The following is a 24482-nucleotide window of genomic DNA, read 5'->3' on the forward strand; positions in this document are numbered from 1 at the left end:
ATTTAATTCCTCCTCACTTGCTTTAAACCTGCAGCCTCGGAGCTGCCCGCCCTCGCAGAGCACCGCGCGGGATCTGCTCCGCACGGAGCGATCAATGCCGGAGAGGGAGAAGTGCGTGCGTGCTCGTACCCACCTTGCACGCCTCACTCTGCACGAGGCAAGCACAGGCACACGGACCCCAGCCAAAAGCTGAGCCCTGGCAATAACAACACCCCGAGCATCCCCGGGCAGCTCCGTGCACGCATGCACAGCACCAGGGCACTGCGGGGAGGTTTTTCTCCCAAGCAATCCTGCCCGACCCCAGCCCTGCAGGCGTACGAAAAGCCCCAGCTAGGGAGAGAGGGGGTAATTGTATGCCGGGGGAGCAGCTGATTCAAACCCGTGCTGACCCCAGGCTGAAGAGTTCTCCTGATCGATCACGGAGATGCTCTTTCATTTTCCTCGGGCGTTTCGCTGACGGATGGAAAAATCAATGCCCCACCGAGGAGTCTGGAGGGGGTGGAGCAAGGGAAAGAGAGGGAAAGAAAAGGGAACAAGGGAGCGGAAGGGAGGCGAAGGGAGAGGGGAGTGTGCCGGGGGAGGCTGGTGGTCCCCATGGGGTGGTGGGATGGAGGGTGGGCTGGTGGCACCTACAGCCACCCCCTGCCCCTGTGGTTTGGGGATCTCCTTGCTGCAGGAGGATCAAGGCAGAGCAGGGCTACTGCTGCCTGCACGCTGTGGTGCTGGGGCATTACCACCCCAAGCCCCCAAGGACTGGTGCCTCCCCACGCCCAGCACCACTCCTGCAGCCCCGATGGAAGCCCCAAATCCACACCTTGGGGTCCCCCCGCAGAGCCACTGCTGCTGTCCATGGAAACACCTCCCCATTTCAGACATCCCTGGTACCCACGGCCAGATCTGGGGGAAGAAGCCCACAAGGCCCACAAGGATTTTCCCCCTTAGCTCGTTTCTCATGAATATTGCCGTGCTGAGCTCCCCCAGCTCGGGCTCCCTGCGTACGCACAGCCCAAACAGCACCTCGGGGTCCCATCCTGCCCTCGGGGGTGCCCAGGCAGGGCTCCCCAGCGCCTCTGTCCTCGTGGGCTCTGCCTCTCCAGCACCTTGCCAGTCCTGCTGAGCCGAGATGCTGGCAAGCGGGACTTCATCCCTTCGGGGGCTAAATCTTTGCTAAAGAGCAAGCTAAGCCCCACGTGAGTCATTCGGCTCCTCGGCTCTGACTGCTGTGGTTTTCAGAGGGATGGCCGAGCCTCTCTGTTAAGCTCTGTGCCTGCTGACAGCAGCCGCTGGAAAAGACACCTCCAAACCTCCCCTCGGGTCGGGGAAAAGCCAGGCCCACGCTGCTGGACACAGATGAAGCAGCGGCTTGACTCGAGCTGTTGGGGCTTTCCAGTGTTTTCTCCCCCACGTCCTATTAATAATTAACCGAGCTGCAACGAGACCGGCTCTTAAGAAGCTTCACCGCCACGGGCTGGATTTCAGCCCCTCTTCCAGAAGCAAAGGTTTATCTGTAACCACTGGAAACCGGGAAGGCTGCAGTCTTGGCTGGGGATGCCAGCCTCACGGGAAGCCGTCTGTGTCCCCCCCAGAGTGAGCCAAACCGACCCATCACGCTGCTGGAGCCATCGGCTCCTTCCCCACATCCCATCCTCAGCTGGAGACGGCTCACGGTGCCACTTGAAAATCACCACCCTCTCTCTTCTCCTCCAGGCTGAGCAGGGCACGAGGTCTCTGGACAGGAGGACAGGCGAATGCTCACCCTCGAGATGGGCTTTGGAGGTTAAAAGGCAGAGCGCAGCAGTCGGGGTGACCTCTGCCCACGGACGCACGGCCCCTGGTGTCTGCCAAGCGGTGGGCACGTGCCACGGGAGCAAAACCAGGGCAGCTCCGTGTGGGTTGCCCCTTGGGGTGTTTTGCAAGCTCTCCATATGGAGAGCCAAGAGCACTGCCCTTTGTAAACTGGGGGAGCACCTTCCAGACCACCACGGCTCCCCGCTGCCCGGCCATGCTCTGAGCCCCCTGAGAAGGGAGAGCAGGGCTCGAGCCACCCCGAAACACGCAGTCTGGGTGGAGCGATCGCCACTCGAACGCCTCGCTTGAGACAAACGCAAGCAGAAACCGAGGTGCGATGGAAACCAAAGCCACGCTGGAGCCCCGGGGCTGCCAGCAGAGCCGTGCTTGCTGCGGCCGGCCCCACGCGGCGCGGCGGCACCGGCCCGGCCGGTTCCGGCGGTGGCGGCGCCCCGGGAGGCAGCGCGGGCCCTGCCGGCTGCCTGCAGCAGCCCTGGCGAGGAGCAGCTTCCCCATGCACTGCTGCGTTGCCTAACCGCCCGCTCCCCGCCCTGAAATACCAGGGAAATTATTCATCCGGGAGCCAGGGACCCGAGCAGCGTCGGCAGCGCTTGGCCACGGGCGCCCCATGGGGTCCACGAGCAGCCCATTGCCCCAGAGCGCGCATCCCGCGTGCCCTGGGACCCCAGCACCACCAGCCCATCCCACGGACATACTGCAGGAGCCCCAAACACCAGCCCCAAGTGTGGGCACCGAAGTTGGCAAACCCCTTTGAACCTTCTTTTAAACACAAAGCTCTCCAGTTCTCCTCCTCCCCGTGCTGCGGAGCGGGCTCGTCCCACACTCTTTGCGCCCTCGAGGTGTTGTGCCTCCCCTCCGGTGCTGCCTGGACCCTGCAAACAGCTCCTGAGGAGCAAACCCACCCAGGCTCGAACCCATAACAGCCCTTTTCCCCCCAAGCGACATCATCCCAGCCCCCCTCACCCTCCTCTCTATGGCAAAACCTCTCAAATTAGGGCTTGGAAAGGGGCGCAGGGAGGACGCAGCCATGGGGACGCTGGGGACACGCCGCCCGACGGGAGCCCAGCGCCGTCTCCATGCCCAGCAGCCTCCAGGGCTGATAAAGCACCTCCGAAGGCAGAGAGCAGGCAGGGCTCCGGCTCGCTGGCATCCCGGCGGGTTTACGAGGGGATTTTAGCAGCACCAGGAGCAGTCCCCGGATTAGAGCTCAGGCTTCAAAAGGAGCTGATGAGCGCGAGAGCCGAGGGCTGGAGTCACCACGGCTTAAAAGGGAAGGCTGCACATTATAAATAGCTGCCTCCCTGGCAGCACATCTGTTTCAGGCAGCGGCTCTGGAAGGCTGCGCGTGTTCTGTTTTGGCTATTTTGGGGGAAAGAGATTTGAAACTCACTCATTATTATTGTTTGCCCAAGAGATGTGAATGATGCGTGTTTCTTCTATGCCTTTTGGAAAAAAAAAAAAAAAAAAAAAGGAAAGGAAAGGAAACAAAACGGGATGTGTTTCAAAGCGTGCTGCAGCAGTCGGGTCCCCAGGAGCTGCAGCTCGTGCTGGGCTGCGGTACCCGCGCCCCGTGCCACCGGCTCGAGAGGTGATGGCACTGGATGTGGCAGCACCGCACCAGCCCTGGGGATGGCCACGGGAGGGGACAACGGAGCCCTCCCCCCTGCTCAGCTGGGAGCCACCGCATGGCCATGGGACAGAAACTGGGCACTGACGTGGCTCTGACCCCTGCGGGCACTGCGGGAGATGCCGAAGCCCTGGGAGGGCAAGCTTGGCACGGCAGGGATGGGGTGGGGTGGGGATGGGTTGGGGTTGGGGATGGGATTGGGGTGGGGTGGGGATGGGATTGGGGTGGGATTGGGGTGGGGACAGGGAAGGGGACTAGGGAAGGGGACTGGGGATGGGATTGGGGATGGGATTGGGGATGCAGATGGGGGCATGAGGAGGGGACTGGGAATGGGGATTGGGATGGGGATGGGATTGGGGATGGGATTGGGGATGGGGATTGGGATTGGGATGGGGTGGGGATTGGATGGGATGGGGATGGGGTATGGGGATGGGACGGGATGGAGGCTGCAGCCCCAAGGATGCTCCAGCACCAGCACCAGCACCAGCACCAGCATGCTTGGGGACACCTCTCCATCCCTCGAGGGGCCGATGGCCCGCAGGGCACCACCTGCCCGGGCAAGGCAGGGCAGGATCAGCCCGGGGCGAGCAGAGGAAGGCGGCTGGGGGCTGGCGGCAGCGGAGCAGCCCCACGGCGCCCGTCCCGGCCCGAGCACGGCCGTGCAGCCCAGCGCCGGCTCATTAATCACTCAGCACCGCCGCGGGATCGAGGGCCTCGCCGCCCGCCGCCAATCCCCGCGCCGTTACCACAGAAACAACCCTTACCCTTCACAGGCTTCAAAGGGTTTTGTGCGTGTGCCTGTGTGTGTTTCTGCATTTCTTCCCCCCCCCTCCCCTCCCTTCCCTCCCTCCTCTTTCCCCGGTTGTTGTTTTGTGTGTGTGTGCGAGCGAGAAAAAGAGTTTTTTTCTCCTTCCCGGGAAGCGCTTGGCACCGGGGCTCAGATCATGTGAAAAGCGAGCGCGGGAGAGGCAGGCAGACGGAGCAAAGGCGAACAAGCAGAGTCGTGATAGTTGCAAGGCTGTCGGGGGCTTCGGGAAGGAAAAAGGGAAGGGTTTTTTTTTTTTTTTTTTTTTTGGGGGGGGGGTGGGGGGGAGAGGCGGCTGCGGTGCTAACGACTCAAAAATAAATATTTATACGGGGAGAGTTTTAAAACCCTGTTTTGCATCGTTCTGATAAATTATTCATCCGCCGGTTTCTCCCTGCCTGCCTCTCCTGTTGGGGAGCCGGGAAGGGGGCTGGTGGAAGGGTTGGGGGGGGACGAAGGGGTCATGGATCAGCAGGACCCAGAAATGGGGCCACCCCGTGCCCACGGGCGTCCTGGGGAGAGGGGCTGGGGGTTTGGGGAGCGGAGAGGGACCCAGACCCAGCTCGAGGTTGACGATACCAGATGGTGCGGGGTCAGGAGAGGTGGGAGCTCCACAGCTCCCAACCCCCTGCCCACAACCCTTTACCCCCACACATGTGCCAAAGCAGGGGAGGGGATGGGGGAGCCCTGCTCCACCTGGGGCACAGCTTCCAGGACCCATCCTCACCGTTTCTCTTCCACCCACGTGCTTCCACCCAGCGCAGCCCCCTGCAAAGCTCGCTGCGGGTTCCCAGCAAGGACCTTCGGCAGTGTCCTCAAGGCTGTCCCAGCCTCGATCTTGACCCCTCTGGGCACAGCAAAACGTTTGTTTTGGTCGCTATAGCGTCTCCCAATGGGCTCTGATCGCAGCTGCCGTCATTCCCACTGGCGTACGAGGGCTGAAAAGAGCCACCGTGCACAAAGGAAAGGTTTTTTGGAGGAGCGGCTTCGCCGGGGCTATTTCCAGGCTTGCTGCAATCGCGTCTGCCAGAACTGCTGCAACAGAGACAAAAAGCACGGAGAGGGAAAGCAAAGAGCCCGGCTGAGCAAGACACAAAAAGCTCCTTGCCTAGCCAAAGGCTTCCAGCACACGGAAGGGGAGCTAAGGGGGTTGGAGAGGATGAAAAATGATCATTTGGATCACCCCTGCTCCCCTCGGCTCCCCTCAGCCACCCCCGACAGCTGCCCCCATGACCTGCCCCTCGGGACATCCAGGCAGCCCCCTCGGTGCCTCAGCCGCGAGATGTCTGAGCACCAACCCTAAATCTCCCTCGCGCTGCAGATTGAGCCCGTAACTTCTTGCCCTACCCACAGGAGGACACCGGGAATCGTTTATTCCCACCCTGTTTGCAGCAGCCGCTGACATATTTTTGAAGGCTGTTATCGCATTTCACCTTCAGTCTCAGACCTTTTCATGAAAGATGGAGCAGGAACACGGGGCTGTGACGGGGAGGAAGGACAGAATAACAACGAGGGTTTCTGGATCACACGTGGGAACCAGGAAACCCGGTGAAAAGGCAGGGAGCCAAGGCACGGGCAAGGGGCAGCGCCCAGCACTGAAAAGAAGCCTCAGTGCCCGGAGCCAAGTCCAGGACCCGGGGAGAGATGCTGGAGACAGATCAGCGGAGAGGAAAGGCAGTGAAACGAGGGTCGTGGTGACACGGTTGAGAGCTCCGAGACAAAATTGGGCCTGGGGTTCCCATGCAAGGCGAAAAAGGCAGAAAGGGCTGCTGTGCCCGATCCGAGGAGCTCGCTGGCCTTGCTATCACCGTTATTTGCGGCTGGCAGCGTGCCGCCGCGGTCCCGGGTGCTGCCCAGCCAGGCTGGAGCGGTGCAAGAGAGGAGCACGGAGACGGGAAGAGCAGGAACCCAGCGCTGCGATATGCTCATCACGCCTTTACACGTGTCAGAAGTACTTATGAGAAGGAGATAATCTAATTTGATAAGGGAGAGGGTAGAGGAGCAACACTGTGGGCACGGATATCAGGAGCAGGAAACAAAGGAGAGGCTGCGGCAGGCATCTGCTCCAGACCCCCAGGACTTGGGGAGAGAAAGAAAGAACAAAAAGATTCCTGAACCAACTATCAAAGAGCTCGCAAACACAGGATACTTGTACTCAGGGGGCACTTTAACCACCCAGACATCTGTTGGGCGACAAACACATCAAACCCCAGTCAGAACGGTTTCTTAGTTGTGCGGAGGACAATTTACAGATGAAGGAAGTAGAAAGGCTCCACGAATCTACTCGCCAGTAAAAAAGAAGCTGTTAAAAAGGCAACCGTAATAGGGGAAGTTTGGAGCCTGTGATCACAAGCGGCACGAATTCGCCAGAGTGAGGACCCAGCGGCACGAGATATTTATTTCATTGGCAGCAAACATCACGAGGGGATGTAGTTGCTTATGGCAGCCCTGTGCCTTGCCCTGTTGGACACCATGGCTGGTAACCAGGGACAGAGAAAGCTTCCCCAATGCCACAGAAGAAAGAGAAGCAAAAGAAGCAGCCCTTTGCATCGGAGACAGCCCTAAACTTTTGCCCGGAGCGAGGGGAGGTGAAGGAAGGACCGGGCTGCCTGCAAGAGCTCCGGACTCGTGGGCACTGAAGCTTTCCACGCCTGTTGCACGAACAGAACCAGCCCTTGCACCTCACCGGAGGAGCTGAGCACGTCCAAACACCCAGCCCCTTCTTGAACATCACCCCTTGATCCCTCTGACAGCGTGCCAAAAGCAGAGACGAGGGCTGTGCTTTGCAGAGCCCCAGCACCGGGCTGGGCACGGCCAGGCTGTTGTTCTGCTCTGGCTGCTGCCTGACCCCCCCTGAGATGCGGGGGCACATCCGTGCGGGCTGCTGGAAAGGGCTTTCACAACACCCGGCACTGCAGAGACACAAAACACTCTTGCACAACTGGAGATGCAAAAGTAAACATCCCTGACAAGCCTGCGCCGCAGCCGAGGGGGTTTCCCAGGGCAAAAAGCCTGTTTTTGGCTCAGCAAAGGAAAGGAAGGAGCCCCTCGGAGGTGGTTTTGGGGAGGAGATTGGGAAAGGTGCTCCAGGCAGAGCCTCGGCGGGCACAAGCAGGAGGAGGCTGCCTGCAGCCCCCCCGTGGTGCTCCCTCCACGCAGCCCCACGCCATGCGGGGCGCCTAGCCAGGCACCGCGGCTCTGTAAAACAAGGCTCTGGCTCCGTGTAACGGGGTTCAGAACTAAAATAAACATGGAAATCCGGCCCTTGGACATTTAAAGGACCTAAATTTCATTGAAAGGGTGGGAGGCAGCACGAACCTCCATCTCTCTTCCAGAATGATCGGGGCGAGGAAGGGACGCGTCGTCCCCTGCTTCTCGCAACAAGAGCCAGGACCTTGGTTTAGTGGAGGACTTGGTAGTGTCAGGTCAGAGGTTGGACTGGGTGATCCTGGAGGTCTCTTCCAACCTAGATGATTCCGTGACCTCTTCAGCCTTCTCGGTTACCTCCAAGCAGGTGCGAAGCCCGGAGATCTGCAGCTTCAACCAACAGGACGTTAAAAGGCAATCTCATCACCTGGGGATGGGAAAAGCTACCCTGCTTTTGGCCATGGAAGGTGGCTCCCACATTTTGGTGCTAGCTGGTGCTCACGGTTTCCCATTTTACTTATACAAACACGTATGAGAGTCCAAGTATCACGGGTGCTGCCTTTGAAGTGCTCTGGAAAAATACAGCCATTAAAAAGAAAAGGAAGGAAAAGAAAGCAGCAGCAGCCATATACCACCCTTTGCCGGGAACACCTCTGGACACCTCGCCCTTTATTTACCAAACAGCAGACAGCATTGCTTTTCAGGACCGAAGCCCTGACTTCGGTTACCACACGTGCCTATTTATCAGGAGAAAAACGGAATATTTCCGCTATCACAAGATTATTGCCAGTGCCTGGATTTTTCCCTAACCTCCAGCTAAAATCCTCTGAGCTGACGCTCTGAAAATGGACCGGCATACGAAATCTACGCTCCGACTCTCCGAGTTGGAGGCCTCCCCCCACCCTTTTCTCCCAATAAACAATTTTGCATATATTTAAACCTCCCTCCTCTGCTTTCCCAACTCCTCCTGCTTCTCCCCCCCCCAGCCAAGAAATTACGAAAATCCGTCATTTCTCTCTTTTCCCTTGCACCTCCATCTATCAGCGTTTCAAAGGCAGTCTCCTCGAATGCCGCGCGGAGCAGGAGATGGGCAGCGGTAATGGGAATGTGCTCCTGACTGTGCAAACCCACACAGAGAGTGAGGACAGGAGAGACTGCATTTGCATACATATTAAACGAGAGCAGTAAAAAATGCAGACGTGCAAACCATTTGGACATGGCTCGCCTCGGCGATGTGCCCTGCAAGGGAATCAATCTTCTGCATTCTTAAAGGGAAAAACCTGTTACGGAGCAAAAAGCAAAGCCAGAAAGGCAGCCGCTCGCGAACACGGTCAAGGTTTGAAGACGATCTGACCTTCTGCCTTCCCTGGCAAAGGCTGCCCACTGGGCAAAGGCTGCTGCATAGGAGGGTGAGACCCTGGTGGGAGTTTCCACCTCCAGCTGCTGTCCCTGGGGGGAGAGCTCCTGGGACCCCCCATCCCAAGCCAACCCCGTGGCTCCTTGCTTGAGCTGGAGCCAGGTGCTCCAGGCACAGAGACCTCCCTGACATGGCCTGAGCAGGGCTCCAGGGAAGAAATAGGCGACACCCGGGTGTGCTGAAGAAGCCCAACCTCCGCATCCCAGCTCGGCATCTGAAACCCGGAGAAGTGGGCACGAAGAGTCACGTCCTGCTTTGGCCCTGGGTGCAATCCCAGTTGCAGCCAGCTCCAAAAAGCGGGACACCGAGCCTGGAGAGCGCAGCTCCCGGCAATGGCTTTGGACCAAAGCTGTTGGGAGTCTCTGCTGGCCTCATGGCCCTTTGCATCTGCCCTGCCACAGCACTGCGCACGCAGGTCTGTATTTCCATGGGCATCTCCTCTGCATGGGATCTCCCGTGCCCCATGACCCACCCCGAACTCACCTCCGTCCACCCCACTGTCCCGCTTAAGGATGTTCCCGAGATGGGGTGTTACCCCCCAGACAAGCGCAGTGAGGTTATGGAGCAGACCATCCCCAGGTGCCTGCAGGGGTATGGATCTAACGAGGCAAATCACACAGGCAGACCGACTGATTTCAAAGTCTGCAGGTTCAGATGCATGAAAAGTGCAAAATCAGGAACTTCGTGTTGCCACTCAAGGAGCCACAAAGATAAAAGCAATATTCTGGGAGTGAAGGTGCCATGAATATTTCTCATCTGCACTTATAAGGGATATTTGGGACCAACGGCTTGATTCCGCGTTAGCCTCGTTCAAATGAGATAATTTACATTCCCTGCCGGCTGCAAACAGGCTGTCAACGTATTTACTTGTGTCAGCTTTCACTTCCCAACCACGGCGCTGAAAAAACGCACGTGGGGAGCGGAGGTGAGCTCCGGGACCCGCAGGAACGGCGAGGACGGGGCCGGGTGCGGGCACCCCGGCGGGCTCCGAGCCAGCCAAGCACAAAGGTCCCGCGGGGAGGGACACGGGGAGGCACCAGCAGCTGCCGTTCTGTGTCACATCCCGCTGGCTCTGTCCTCCCGCTGTGACACCGGGAGCTTGCCAGGCTCGGCTGCCCATCCCCGAAGGTCCCAGGGCTGCAGACGGGCGGCGGGACGCAGCTCCGTGTCCCCGTTACTGCGGGCACCACCTCCTGCTGCTGACCAAGCCTCACCCCAGCAGGGCTCGGCCCCTCTGTTCCTGTGGGAAACGCTGGCTTGGAGCCTCCCTCCTCCTCCCGTAGCAGCTACCCCCTGCTAGGGCCAGATTTAATCTCACCGCCTGCCGGGAGGCGGCTGACTCACCCCCGCCTGCCCTTGCACCTACAGACCCCAAAGGGGAATGCGAATTTTCGGCGAACCTTGCCCACCAGCCCCACTCCATCCAGGTTCCCCCAAGCCATGGTTATCAAGGCTGTGTTTAATTGCCCCTCTACCAAGCTCCCAATAAGCCCCCCGGCCAGAAAAGCGAACGAAGCACGCTTCCCAGCAGCCTTCCCAGCGTGGATTCTCCGGTGGCTCGTAAGGGTTGGGTTCGCACGCAGTTGCCGAGCGCTCGAGTCTCTCCTCTTTAGCCACCCACCCATTTTCACAAGACTTGCGGGAGCCGTGCAAGAGCTCTACCCTTCAGCCAAACGTAATTGAAACTCGTCGCTGGGTAGAAAACAGGGGGAGGCGGGAACAAATGGAGAGAGAGAGAGAAAGAAAGAAAGAGGCACGTACACACACATGCACAGACTGGATCGCGGAGGCCCTATTCCCTTAAAAAAAAATAGGGAAAGAACAAAAAAAAATATAATAATTAAACCCAAAGTAAGGCTACGGTGGCAACGGGCACCAGCTGAGCTGTTTGCTCGCGCCACACGATCCCAGCCCTCCGGGTCAGCTGCTGGGGATTTGCCGGCACAAATGCTCCGGGCAGAGTGGGTGCCGCTGTTCGTGCAGCACCCCGCACAAGAGTGGCCCCGTTCCCAACAGCAAGCGGCGATACGTAGCTATTTTACGCTGCTAATTATAGTCTGATTAAATTTTTTGCAATCACGTTGCCCCCCATGAAAGGGCAGCGGTGAGGATCTCAAAGGGGAATCCGGGGATTTCCACCCAGAAATGGGCCTTTGTCTCACCAGAGACGTAAGTCAGAAGAAAGTGGAGTTCAGGAAAGCAACAGGAAAACAACCTATTGAGTAGTGTCATTTGGCAAATATAAATATATTACTGACTGTGTTGATATTAGGCTCATATCAAAGTAGCTAAATTTGATAATTGCCCGTGCCAAGAAATTAAAAAAACAAAAAAACACAACACAACCATCAGGTCTATTGCCACTGGCATCCGAAATGCCTCTTTTGGTTGAATAAATTTCTTTTTTTAGCTTATCTGTAGTTAATAAGAAAGTTATGGTGTAGCCACTGTCCCAAACCTAGCCCTCTTTTTATTCCATTACTGACTTATCTCCCCTTGCGCCCTTTTTGACTGATCTTATTTTGGCATCAGCCTGACAGCCTGGAGCAGTCGAGGGCCAGGGACTTTATTTATCACTTTGGGGTAGATTAAAAGACAGCAGGGGAAAAAAAAAAAAGGAAATTCTTTTGCACCCCCCTTGAGGCAGCCTCACATGTGCACCCCATGCTGGCGGCTGCCGGCAGGAGGGCCAGGAGCGCGCGCGAGGCGTCCCGGCACAAGTCAGCGATGTCAAACTCACCCCACTAGTGGCCCCGAACGACATTTTTAGAGAGGCTCTGTTATCTGAGCCTACGAAATTAGCACCGCGTAACAGCCTCGCTCCGCAAGATGGTTCCTGCCAGCGTCGATGGCGGCGCTGCGCGAGGATCAAAGGCAAAGCGCGGCCCTCGAGCCGCAGCAAACCAAAAAAAAAAAGCTCCAGAGTGAAAAATTATGCCTGCCGCTTGCCTAAATTAGGCAACCCACGCGCACAATTCTTCAGGAATATCCAAGAGTCGTTTGTCTGAGAATTTAGCCGTAAAAGCATCGCCCTTCTGCCGAAGAGTTAACAGCCCTGGGAGTAAATCAGCGGGCTCGCTCTTGCTGGGGGACTTCTCCCAGTGACACCACGTTCCCACTTGGAGACAAGTTTCTTTGTTTGCTTTTCCCCAGTTATATAAGGGATATAAATTTTTGGTGCAGAGAGAACTCCAGGCAGCCTGCATCCCCCCTCTGAGGCGTCTCGCTACGTTTCGGCTTGAATTCTGCTGCCGTGGCTGCAATTTTCCAGCTCCTGCCTGTGTCTGCACTAACCCCTCTCCCGTGCCCCAGGAAGCAGGAGCCCCCATGAAACACGCTGCCAGACCCTTTGGGGGCATCCAAAGCCCTTTGCCACCCCCCGTCCCCAACCCGTGGCATCACAAAGGCAGAGAGGTGAGCACGGACGAGCCACAAAACCTTGGGCCAGCACCAGGACGTGCCCAGAGACGCACCCTCGCTCACGAGCATTTTGGGCGAGCGAAGCGGGGGAGCTCAGGGAAATGCTGCTTGGCAGCTTGACCCTTTTCCAGCTCTCCTCCAGTCCCTGGTTTTGCTCTCCCGGCAGGTCCCAGCTCCCCATCCCCATGGCTCAGCGCCGGGGGGGGGAAGAGCAGGGGAGGGGAGGCCGTGCCGGGAAGGTCTCGCAGCGCTCGGGCGAGGGCTGGGTGCTCGCGGCCGGCCGGCGCCGCATTGCACGCATACCAGCAAACCTCAGCAGCCCCGGAAGGGGAACGCAGCAGCAACAGCAGCAGCAGCCGGCGGCTGCTCCCAGGCTGGGCAGCGAGGAAGCCTTAACCCCTTCCCCGCTACCAGCGAGAGGCTCCTTGAGAGCTGGGAGGCAGCGGGAGAGAGGAATCCACCCAAAGGCCAAGCAGCGCCGCGCCGCATCCCTCCCTCCCTAAAAAAAAAATAATCCATGCACTACCCTAAAACATCCCTGGGAACGCAGCTCTGCTCTTCGCCTTCCCATGGCCCCGAAGGGGGAGGAAGGGGACAATCTGGCCAAAAGCCATACGTGCTCCCAGCACAGCCCCAGGCACCACGGAGCCCTCCCCAGTGCCCGAGCACCCCTCTGCTCGGAGCCAACGACTGGGAAACTCACACCCTGCACGCTGGCCCCCATGGGGGTTCCCAAGGGACGGCCACAGCCTGGCAAGGGCACCTCCATCCCCAGCACCTAAAATCGTGGCTAGCAAGGAGGGTTTCTCATCGATGTTGGTGGAGGAGAAACCCCTCGAGATGCAGTTTTGGTGGGTCGGAGTGAATCCCCCTGAGACTTGAAGGCAGGGATGTGCACGGGGGCGCTTACACCAGGCGAGAGCCTGTCCCCATCCTTACGTGCCCAGGGAAATCCCACCTGTCCTGGGTTTCTCTGGACCTCCGCCCCCAAAGACGCTTGGCTCTGCTCTCCTGCGCAAGGCGCAGCCACCGCCTGTGTCCCCGAGAGCCAGGGCAGGAGGAGGCGGCACGTCACCGGGGGCAGGCACCAGCACACCTCTCCCTGAAAAAGCAGCAGCCGGGTGGTGCCCGAACTCATGCGAGTGAACTGAAAATGCCCCGAGCAGAGCTGGGCCACCCCGTTTGGAAACCAGCTTGGTCTGAGCAGTTGCCAGCTGCACTTGCATGAGCAAAAAAATAAATAAATAAATCACATTTATGGATCCGACAAAACAGCAAAGACTTTTCCCTTTTTTTTATAATTTTTTTTTCATTTTTGATTAAGTGGGAAAAAAAACGGACAAAGCCCTTCCCAGCAGGTAAAATCACCGAACCCCAGGGCTGAGCCCCTGGCTCCAGCAGGCAGAAAGAGCAGCAGCAGCTCTGGGGGCAGCGGGTCCAAGCCAGCCCCGTGGCTGCCCTCGGTCCGGCGCCGATATTCAGCCCTGCTCGGTTCTCGCCAGCGCCAGGAGGATCAGATCAGGCCCAACAGGATTAACCACATAACAGCGCCAGCGGAAAGCAGATTTGCCATTTAACAAGAAAGACACGCACACGCCCCACAGCCCGTGTTAAAGGAACTGCCTCGGTGCGAAAGTGGCCTCCAAATTTAGGTTTTCTAAAATTAAGATTTCGTATTTTTATAAAGATAGAATTAGACCCTCCGTAACAAATTAATAATCAAAGGCCCACAGAAATGTTTCCATGAACTCTTTTTTTAATTCCAAAGGAAACCATTTGTTTAAAAGAAGCAAGTGTTCCCCTGCAGAGTCGGCACTCCAGTAATTGCAGCATGATGATAGAAAATGGGGCTGGATAGTAAAAATAACTTAAAACTATTCTAAACAACCATGAAGCTGAGTAATCTGTTTCAAAGTCCAAGTGGAGATATCCCAGTGACAGGGCGCGCAGAAAATGCTAAGGTGCATAGTTAGAAGGGGAGGGGAGAAACAAAAACAAACAGTAAAAATAGTACAAATTCCTTCGGATACTATTTGGGACAAAAGATGAAAGCTGGGATTTTCATCTGCTTCCCAACATCCCTGCTGCCCTGCAGCTCGGGGGCTTCATGAGGGGTTCATCACATCAGAACCCCCTAGCGCAGCGGTCCCGCGGGTGTGGAACAAATACTGAACACCAGAGCACGGCCTTCCTCTAAAAAAATCAAAGAAAAATCAAAGAAAACTCAAGGCACCTTCTCCCAGGCTGGTATCAGCCAGCGCAACCCCACGAAGAACAGGGGCAGGAAAGGCCAAGCCCCGATCTCTCAGGCTGTTGTGCTCCGTCCTGCCCCGTACGCGCTGCTGTCACGTTACAAAACGTGTAAAGCGGCTGTGTCGGTGGCAAGGTGCCACCAGCATAAATACATTCGTATCTGCACAAAGGATCTGTCCCCAAGTCAGGATCTTCATTAAAAATGAGCAGGTAAGCATTTCCCCTCATTCTTTCGGCTCCTTTCCACCAAAACAGAACGTGTCACTGCGTCAAGGTTGCAAGGACGCCCAGCACAAGAGCAGACCCAGGGCTCGGCGCTTGGACCAAGCCAGCTGGGTTCACGTTGTGCTCCCAGCTCTCCCAGGCTGGTCGAGGTGGGGATTTAAAGTTGTGGCAGTGAGATTGCAGGTGTGATGTGGATGGGTACGCCTTGAGAGCAGCCCAGGGTGGCTGCAGCACAGCCACGGGGAGAGCACGGCCCAGGAATGAGCGTCCCACACGGCATGGGATGGCACGTACCGTGCTGCGGGTGCCCAGCCGTCATGGGAAGCGAGTGCCAAAGCCACAAGGAATAAAACCACCCCGGATATCCAAGCAAGGGGATGCAGGGCCGGCACCTTGCTCAGGAGGCTTCTCAGTGGACTTTGCTGGAGGTGGGAGATCTCCAAGGGAAGGTCTCGGCACGCTGCTCACGTGCGCTCCCTCGCCACCTCCCTGCCAAGCAGACCTGGCCAGTCCTTTATGCCCCGCCAAGCCTAATTCATGGCTAGTTCGGGTAGATCTGGCACGTGTTGCCCGCGCCAAGTTGACAGCGTGGCACTGGAAAGGCAACTGGAACGTGCTTTGAAGCAGCACGTGATGAACGGCAGCGTTTCACGAGCTGCCTCCAAATCAGCTCAGCCCCACGGGGTCCCCGAGACCTGGGGCACTCCCCTGTGGCTGGGCCCCAGGGACAATTACCCCAAAATTTCACAAGCAGGTGACAAAAGTGGAAACCCTAGAAGGAGGTGCCAAAGCGACAGCAATTCCTGTGGGAACAAGGGGCAGTGACAACCCTCTCCATGTGCGTGCTCGACAAAAGCACATTGGAAACCTTGGGGCCGTTCTTCCCGCAGGCACCTCTCTCTCTCCAAAAACCCCTGCAGCCTTCCCTCTTCTTCAACACCTGACCACCTTAAATTCTGCCTCGTGCTGCTGCAACAAGGGATGGGCTCTTGCTTTCAGATTGCTGATGAGGAACCAATGTCCAAAAAATGAGCGTGGATCCGAGGCAGACAGAGTTTGCAGGGAGAGGCCGTCGCTTTTATCAGGCCAACCGACAGAGCCGGAAAAACAACAGGCTGAATTTGGGGCACAACTGGCTTTCTTCAAGGTCTTTCTATGTTGCATGCAGGAGAAGCCTGCAGTTACAACAGGGTGTTCCAGTTTTGTTTTTTTTTTTCCTAGGCTGCACCCTGAGTTAAAAACACCACTGGCTGAAGAGCTGGAAAAAAAAAAAACCGAGGAGTTCAAACAGGCAGGGAGCTGAGAGGGGGATTTCCAAAAAGGTGGGGAAGAAACCATCAAAGCAAGATTTCCAAAGAGCTCGGTGCGTGGGGTGCTCTTTGGGCAGGGAAAGTTTTCCAAGATCTGACTCCAGCACAACTCCAAGACGTCGACGCGCGGAGCTGCCGCAGTCCCCTCTCCTCCGACAGAGGTGCAGGCAGGCAGCTGGGGCTAAGAACAAAGCACGAGGGAAGATCTGAACCTCACGTCCCTGTCACACAACACTCTCATCGGAAAGAAGCCATAAAGCAGAACTATTTTAACTCTTCTTTTCAGCAGAGAGAGGCATGAAAGGGAGGCGGTGCGCAGAGAGCCAAGCCTCACACCTTCATCACCTCGATTTGATCCTCCACCAAGCAGCAGCCAGGCAGAAAGGCTTTGGGATTTATCCCAGGTCACTGCTGGAGCGTGGAAACATCTTCCACGTCAGAGGTTACTGCATCAGGGGTCAGGCACCCGCTGGGTTTGATGCCTGGTGGAGGGAAGAAGGTCCCCTCGTCCGCCAGAAGAAGATGGGTTGTTCCCTAATGGCAATCACCGGGTAGATTCGCCCAGCCTCACCCAGAAGATTGCTCCCTCTCACGCCTGAAGTACATCTCAGGCTGTCATTAAATTCACAGGTCTCACCATCTCCCATGTGCTTGCTCTCTAACCAGCCCGAGAAGCGAGGCAGCACTCACCCACCTTTCACAGACAGGTCACTGGAGGCAGACAAAGCCCCCGCGTCCCTCTGCTTCCTCAGAGCACCAGGGCTGGCGATCCCGTGGTGTTCAGGCATCTGAACCTTGCTCCAAGGGGTAAGGAACCAACCCTAAAACCCCAGAACCCTGGAGCCCTGCCTGCTGCCCTCCTTTGCCACATCCTGGCCAGCTGAGATTGCTCCCCTAGGTTTCACGCCCTGCTCTGGGTTGTCTCAGAGGAGCAGCTCGTGCTGCTCACAGAACCAAATCCTGCCTTTGCTGCTGTTGGCACTTCCTCCATCAGTCGCTTTGAAGATTAGGGCCAGAGCCTTCCGTTGGCTTCGGAAGCTGATGGGGAGCCAGTGGAGCAGCTTGAGCTCCCGGTGGCCTGGCCCTTTGGGGAGCTGGGTGGTCGTGTCCTGCACCAGCTGGTCCCACCACCACAATGCCTCTGCTCAGCTTCGGCTACAAGGCAGCAGAAGAGAAGAAGGCAGCATTTCTGGAGATGGTTATTGTCTTGTCTTCACAGCTAGCACAGGGACAAGCGAGACCTGGATGCTCCAACCCTCCCCTCCTAGACCAAGGCTGCACACTGACAGCAGAAGGCAGGGTGTCACCACTGGCTTCTCCAGCCTGTCCTCAGCAAGACCCAGCTGCTCATACCCGTGTCCCACGGCAGCAGCATCTCTAGTGGTGGGGCCAGCACCCGGCATCTCCCCCTCCTCGCACCCCATCCCCAGGCTGCCCAACTTGGGGACGACGGGCAGCAGCAAGAGCAAGGTGTCCTGGGGGTAAGGAGGTGGGAGGAAGGCTGGGAGCACGAACAGCCCCGATGGGAGCCCAGAGTGGGAACGTGCAGGCACGTTTTGCGTTTCTCTCTGGGTTTTTCACCGGACCAGTTCCACGCCCACAGTCTTAGGCTCTGCACACCCACAAACACGCGCACAAAGGGACCATCTCTGCTCCGATCAGTGCAATTTCAGTACGGATTACTGCCTGCAGAGTCCTGCACACAGAGCTCAGACAAAAGCTCCATCCCCCTGACCACGTCCCCTCCCTGGCTCTCCCACCTGGGAGCCGTGGATCGGCACAGCCGGATTGCACCCGCACCCAGCCCCGCACCCTTTGCCCAATTTCCCCCAGCCCCTTTGCAGACTGCCAACTCAAAGGACGCTGCGGGAGGAGGCACACAGACCACAAGAAACTACAGCTCCTCTCCCCACTCAGGCTGAATCCCCAAACGAGGGAGGAGATCCACGCATGACAAACTTGCTTCCAAAGCATCTCCCTGCGCCAGGGCACAGGGGCAGCAAGGCGCTCGGTGCCGCCAAGTGACATGCATCGAGGGAACATGTAGCACAGCCACAGCCACTCTATTAATTTAAGTTAATTTCCTGCAGTTCTGTCTTAGTTTTCCAGCAGATTCAGGACTTAAAGGTTAAAGCGTAACCTTGTCTCAGTAGCTTGCTATTCGCTCCATGCAAATGTCTACCTACAGCCTGGTAATTACATGCATTTCCAAAGAGCCAATCCGCCGTCAGCCTGACAGATACTGATCTTCCCGTTTTATTTTTAGCTCTGTGCTTCCCCCTCTAGATGCAAAAAAAAATTCTGTTTGTTCCATCTTTGCTGCAGCCTCTTTTTTCCCCGGCTCACCAGCGAGCTCCTGCCTCCGCCGGGCTGGAGCCGGCAGCGGCGCGGGGCAGTGGGGGGCACCCGGTGGGACACCTCCACGGGTCCCCACGCAGGGTGAAAGCGGGTGGTGGTCGGCTCCTTTTGGGCCACCGAGGGAATTTGTCTCCTCTGGCAGAGGAGAGCTTTTAAATCAGAAACTCGAGCGAGACATAAGGAGCTGCAGCCCCTTCGGTACGCGCGCGTGCCTGCGCCATGCAGGGGTGCTGGGCGCTTTCTCTTTGGGACATCACCAGCACACGCACACACATCCAGCCAGGTCCCAGCAGAGGGAAAAAGGGCCAAATCTGGCTAAATCCAGCCACGTGCTACTGGCTCTGCAAGCCCAGGATCTGTTTGCCACGCAGGGCCACCCAGAGAGAGGAGGCAATGCTGGGAGCGGGGGCAGCGGAGGCAGGTCAGCCACATGCAGGCAAGGCTCAGTTGACGCTTCCAGCCCCTAAAATGGGCACACGTGAGATTAAATGTGTGCGGTGCTGCTGAAGCCAACACGCTGCCCACCTCCATGAGTTGCCCTGGTGGCTGCGGGGAAGAGGCGAGGAGCGCAAACCACTAGAAATGTGTATCCCTCAGCAGTTTGTCCCAATCTGGCCGCCCACTGCCAGAGAGAAGCCCAAAAAGCTGTCTGTAAATCATGAGACTTGGAAGAAACGGGGTCAGGTTCTTCTTATTTGCCTTTCCTTCTGGAAAGTCTTGGAGTGGGGATGGGTTGGGCTTTGAGGGGTGAGGTCTGCACGCCTCCCTCTCTCTCCCAAATGCATATTTTACATTTAAACCAGAACAGACTCGCACAAACTTTAGTCACACGATGGAGAAAAAAAAGACACCGAGCCTCACAAGCAGCGTGGTAGGGAAGGGCTGGCTGTCGGCACCACGGCACAGAGGCCAAACTCACCATGGGCAATGCCGGCACACGGGGCACAGCGCTGGGACGTTAGGGGAGTAGGGGAGAGCAGTGCGCAGGGCACAGAGAGGAAACCTGGATGCAGGGAAGGCGTGTATTAAAATGCATGACATAAACAGCTGAAGAGGAAGGAAAAAAGGAGCAGGGCTGGGGTGAAAGAGAAGGAAGGTCTGGGAGAGGTGTCTGACCCCTACCAGACTCCGGTAAGAGCTGACAGAGCCGGGGCTGATGCCTCTCTCTGACACCACCGACACCTCCCCGGTGCTCAGTCCTGCACCGGCGGTTGCCCCCACCACGTGGGAGGTCATAATTACATCTCATTCCTGCAAGGAAAGGATTGCTTATCTCGTTACGCCTGCAAGGATCCTCCTGGTCACAACGGCACAAAAATCCAGGAGTTATCCCCGCACGGTATTACATTTCCAGGGCAGTCTCCTCTGAGATCCTGTACAAATAAAGCACGCGACGCTGGAAGATGCCTGTCCGGTGGCCTTCAAACATTTCCAACAGGTGGCTTTCGGCAGCTGCTGGGAACAATGCCTTTACAGAGCTCCACGGCCCCAGTTTTCCCCTCCCATACCCACAACCTAAAGGCCAGTCTGACCCACCATCGGGGAGCAGGAGCCACCCCGCAGCTGCACAAGACCGCAGGAAGGCAGAGCGGAGCGCAGGGAGCAGAACGCACCCGTCCCCATGGCAGAAGAGCCGAGGAACAGAAATTCAGCTATTTACTTAACAGCCCACAAGCTCGGAATCGAGCTCAGATCCCAAATCCCCATCCTTCTGCGGAGAAATAGATAAATGAATAAGCTTCATGTTGGGGGGGGGGGGGGTGTTAGGGAACTCCCGGGGAGCTCTGCCACCCGCAACCCCGCTCCGAACCCCACACCGTGGCCGAGCTCTGCGTGAACCGATTCCTCCAATGCCAACAAGTTCAGCCAAAGGAATTCAGGGCGAGCAACGAGAAAAGGCTGGTGCAAAGCTACCCCTTCACCACGCTCCCGCAAAACATCTTTAAATCTGAGAGCTTTGCATAATCGTGTTTTAAACAATTCAAACCTGGCACTGCCAGCGTTTCGTTTGCGAGTCGCTTTCTTGCTGCTGGCTCATTTGTTTTTTTAACCGCTATTCAGCCTCCATCCTCCTTTGTGCAATTCAATCACGTCGCTCCCACCTTAGCTTGAAATTTTAAAGGCTGGGCACCCCCAAGCCTCTTCCCTTGCATTTGTACCCTTATTTTACAGAGAACAGGGACAGCCTCTGCCACTCGCTACCTAACCAAGGCGAGCTTTGGTTGTTCACCACGTCCTGGACAGCCCCTGCAAAACAGCCAGCAGAATCCGGGACCTAAATTCTTTGAACCTCTCCTCCCACACTCACCCCTCAGGCTCTGTATCATCCCAGTGCCTTTCTCCAAATCCCTTCCCAGTGGGTTTCCACCTGAATGTCATTGCAGCGCCCAGGCTTGGGCACTGGGAAACAGCGCTGTGAGCGCAAGCAGGAGAGGAAGAAGGAGGGTAGTGTCTCCAGGGCTGTCTGACACGTGGCCTCAGCATCTGTTGCCCCAAAAATATCAAAAGGCAGACCTTGCTTTTACACAAGACATGCACAACAGAGGGTTTGAGCTTCTCTGTGACCATAGCTGGCTTCAGATCTAGATCCCCACCAACACCGTTTTGACCAGTGCTTACGCTGTGCTCTCCAGCCACGTGCTGCCATTCATCCCAAGTCCTCTGGCTCCTCAGCTCTTCTCCAAGAAGCTTTCCTTCTGGATCTCTCTTGCCTTTATACTCACTTGCCATTTTCCAAGTCGCATAGCTATTTCTGCCCTCTTACAGCTAACCTGCCCAGGTTTTCTCTCTCTGCCTTTCCTCCTTGGTATTTTCAGCTTCTATCTGCATATCTGCCTCTAATGAACACATCCACCAGCATTTGGGAGAGGGCTGGAAACAGTGATATGGACTACACTGAGCAAAGCCCCACGCTGGAGGATGGCGTGCTGGACACCCACGAGGTGCTCCCTGTCCCTCAGCCTCCTCCTGCTCACCTGCACCTGTCACCTCCAGCACCTCCCTGCAACGTTTTCGCATCGAAATCGCAGTGAGATGGCCGGAGGCACTGGGAAAAACTTGCTGTGGGGTGTTACATCCATGGAGTTCCCTTGGGCTGCCGAGACCCACAAAAAAAACCCTCGTGTTTGCCATGATGTGCTCTTCCAGCAGCCCTGGAGCACTGTTTCAGGCACCGTGGAAGCAAACATTTAACTTCAGGTGCACTGCCAGGAGCCATTTGAGCACCACGTCTCCTCTGTGCCTGCTCTGCACCTTCATAAGAGACTCGCACCGACAGGACATATGGAAATCGCCCAGACCAACCCATTTTTCTCCCTCCATCTCCCCTTGCCCCGTGCTTTCCTCTCGCTGCCACAACCCCAGCAAGGTGCCCGTGGCAGCCCCGCAGCAGGGACATCCCCACCTGCCACCACAGCCTCCCAGCGCCGCGTCCAGGGAGCCCACGGGAATTTCCCCCCCTGACTTCCCCAGCCCTGGCTTCGTTCCACCGTTCCTCTCGGCCTGCCTGTTGCCTCGTGGGCTGCTTTTCTATTTTGGAGCCCCTGATTGTATCTGACAAGGTCTCCTAATTGTCTCCACTGATTTTACCAGAGACTGATTTTAAAAGCAGCTCAGAAACTTCGTCGCTTCAGTATCGTTGCTTGAATTCAGCTCCCTCATTTATTAATGGGTCTCCTTCTGCTCTTTCTCCCCTGATATGTTTGCAAAATCCCTTTTTATATCTCTTAACCCCTTTGGCTAACATTAACAAGCAAAAACTCAGTAATATTTGATATTATATGTGTATAAATAAAAGCAGGAAAAGATCTTATTCGCTCCTGTTATGGCAGCTAAAGCGGGCCTAGGGCTCTGGAATAGCAGTTTTACTGCATACGTTAAATATCTCCATTACTTTATTAATGTGCAGAACGTTGGAGTTTTATCGGATAGTTTGGTTATTTACCTTATAAAGCAACACAGGCATCACAAACCACAAAAAGAGGGTATTTAGTACCTCCTCCTTAAGACTGGGTTTGTAGCGAAGCAGACAAGGCAAGGCTGCAAAACCCAAACCCCACGTGCTATAAATGATCTGGCTTTCTTTTCCAGGAGATGGGGAGGAAGGGAAAGAGGGGAGAACAGCAGTTATCCTGGCAGCAACGCCACTGCAAATTTTTGCTCACGAGGAATTTGTATGGGCAATTTGCAAAGAGCAGCCCGAGCCTGGTTGTACGGTCATGGCAACCGCCGCCAAGTGTGAAGCGCTTCTCCTCTGCCAGAAGGAGGTCCTGGGGTACCGGCTTCGGCAGCCTGCACCAGCACTGGCACGAGAGAGAGAGACAAAAACAACCCAAAACCCAACACAAAAGCAGGTTCCAAGAAAGATTTTTCCACCTTCCATGTCTTTGTTGACTTCCCAACCATGGTTCAAGCGATGCGCTAAATGTCAGTAACATTGGAATAGTCGGACCCACGCAGCATAGTGACCACGAAACACTTCCAAAAGTCCTAGGAAGACTTTTAGAAGGACTAAAATAAACTGGATAAGTCAAGTCAGCCCTGATGAAAGAGGCCAGCCTCCTAACTGCGGGCTGGACTTTTATTTATCGTCCTTTAAATCGGTGCCTCCAAGATTCCCCAACCTGGGCACCCGGAGACCTGCTGCAGCTCCCTGCACACAGAAGCTGACAAGTGAGACTCAGGCGATCGCTGGAAAGAGCTGCTGGAGGCTCCCACCCAAGTTCTCAGCTTTGCAGCTCCCTTGGGAACCTCAGACTGGGGTGCGAAGGCACGTGAGACCAGCTTAGGGAGGGCCTTTTGGAGCTGTGGGATATCTGTGCTAGATGCCCCAAGAAGACATTCACAGCACTTGCCTTTTCGATGTAAAGCTGGGGTAGAACCACTGATACCAAAGAAAGAGAAAAAATGCCGAGAAACCAAAAATGGGCATGGGGGGCTCAACATCACTCTTGATTTCCCCCAGTCCAACCAGTACTGGTCCCCCCAGGGGGGCTAAGAGACAGGAGCATGGCTGGCATGAGGTGGCACAAACCCCTGGGGCCGTGGCGCAGGGGGAGGAAGGATGCTCAGACCCCACCTCTGCCAGGCACACCACGGATGGGCAGGAAAGGAGCCGGGAGGCACAGCTACAGGTTGAAACCCCCAGGTCACCCCCCAGCAGGGCTGAGGTGACAGGGAACAAACAGCATCCCCAGTTTCACCCCTGCAAACACGTCCCACCCTCTTTTTGGGGGGGGGGGGCGCAGAAACTGCAGCAGCCCGGATCCCTCCCCTTCCCCATCGTCCTCAGCCACGCTCCCTTTTTTTTTTAAAAAAAAAAAAGCATAAAACTTCCCCCACCACCCACCTATTTTTAAAGCCAGCCGAGCCCAAGCAGGGGCCGGGATCCTTTTTTTTCCCCGGGGGCCGTGGCTGCAGGCGAGGCGGGGAGGCAGGAGCACCTGCGGCCACCACCCCGCAGCCGCACGCGGGGCTCTGGCGGAGCAGAGCGAGGGCGGGAGAGCGGGCTCCCCTTGCAAAGTCTGTCCTGTGCTGTCTAATAACACAAGGTGTCATTGTATACCCAAATCAGTGCCTGGAGCTTTATTTATAACAACTGAAACACAAAACCCAGCAGGCCAGAGACAGCGAAGGGAGTGAGAGAGCAGAGAGGGCAGGGGAGCAGCTGGGCGAAATCTCCCCATTTTGCAGGATTCGCCCGGAGGTTTTAAAGCTGGACCGAGGCTGGGGGGGGGCTGCGGGGGGGGGGCCACGGGAGGAGGAAAGAGAGATGAAAGGGAGGGAAGAGCATGCTCGCAGAGCATCAGTGCCTCCCTGGCCGCGGCAGGGTGACAGCGCTGTCACCACGGCACGGAGCCACGGGGGTGCTTCGCTCGCAGCCCCCCCGCCAGCCGGCAAAGGGAGGGGGGGACAAGCTCCAGCTCCCCTGGGACTCTCTGGCTTTTACAGCTACGCTTCTTTAAAGGCCATTGGGGGGCTTTTCAGCCGTCCCCTCATCCCAGGAAGAGCTTTGCAGCTCAGCAGCTGGCTCCAGCAGACTCCCTCTCGCACTGGAACAGGCTCTGCACCCGCTGCCTCTGCAACCTTGGCAGGAGCCACCCGAAAGGGACT

General features: G+C 56.8%; 1 long non-coding RNA gene across 2 annotated transcripts in view; it reads right to left on the bottom strand.

Moving 5' to 3' along the window:
• The window catches only part of LOC106047298 (uncharacterized), an 86973-nt gene that overhangs the window by 32985 nt on the left and 29506 nt on the right, over positions 1-24482 (bottom strand). The window lies entirely within an intron of this gene.

The sequence above is a fragment of the Anser cygnoides genome, chromosome 20 (assembly GCF_040182565.1).
Source record: "Anser cygnoides isolate HZ-2024a breed goose chromosome 20, Taihu_goose_T2T_genome, whole genome shotgun sequence".
In the NCBI taxonomy this organism is placed as follows: Eukaryota; Metazoa; Chordata; class Aves; order Anseriformes; family Anatidae; genus Anser; species Anser cygnoides.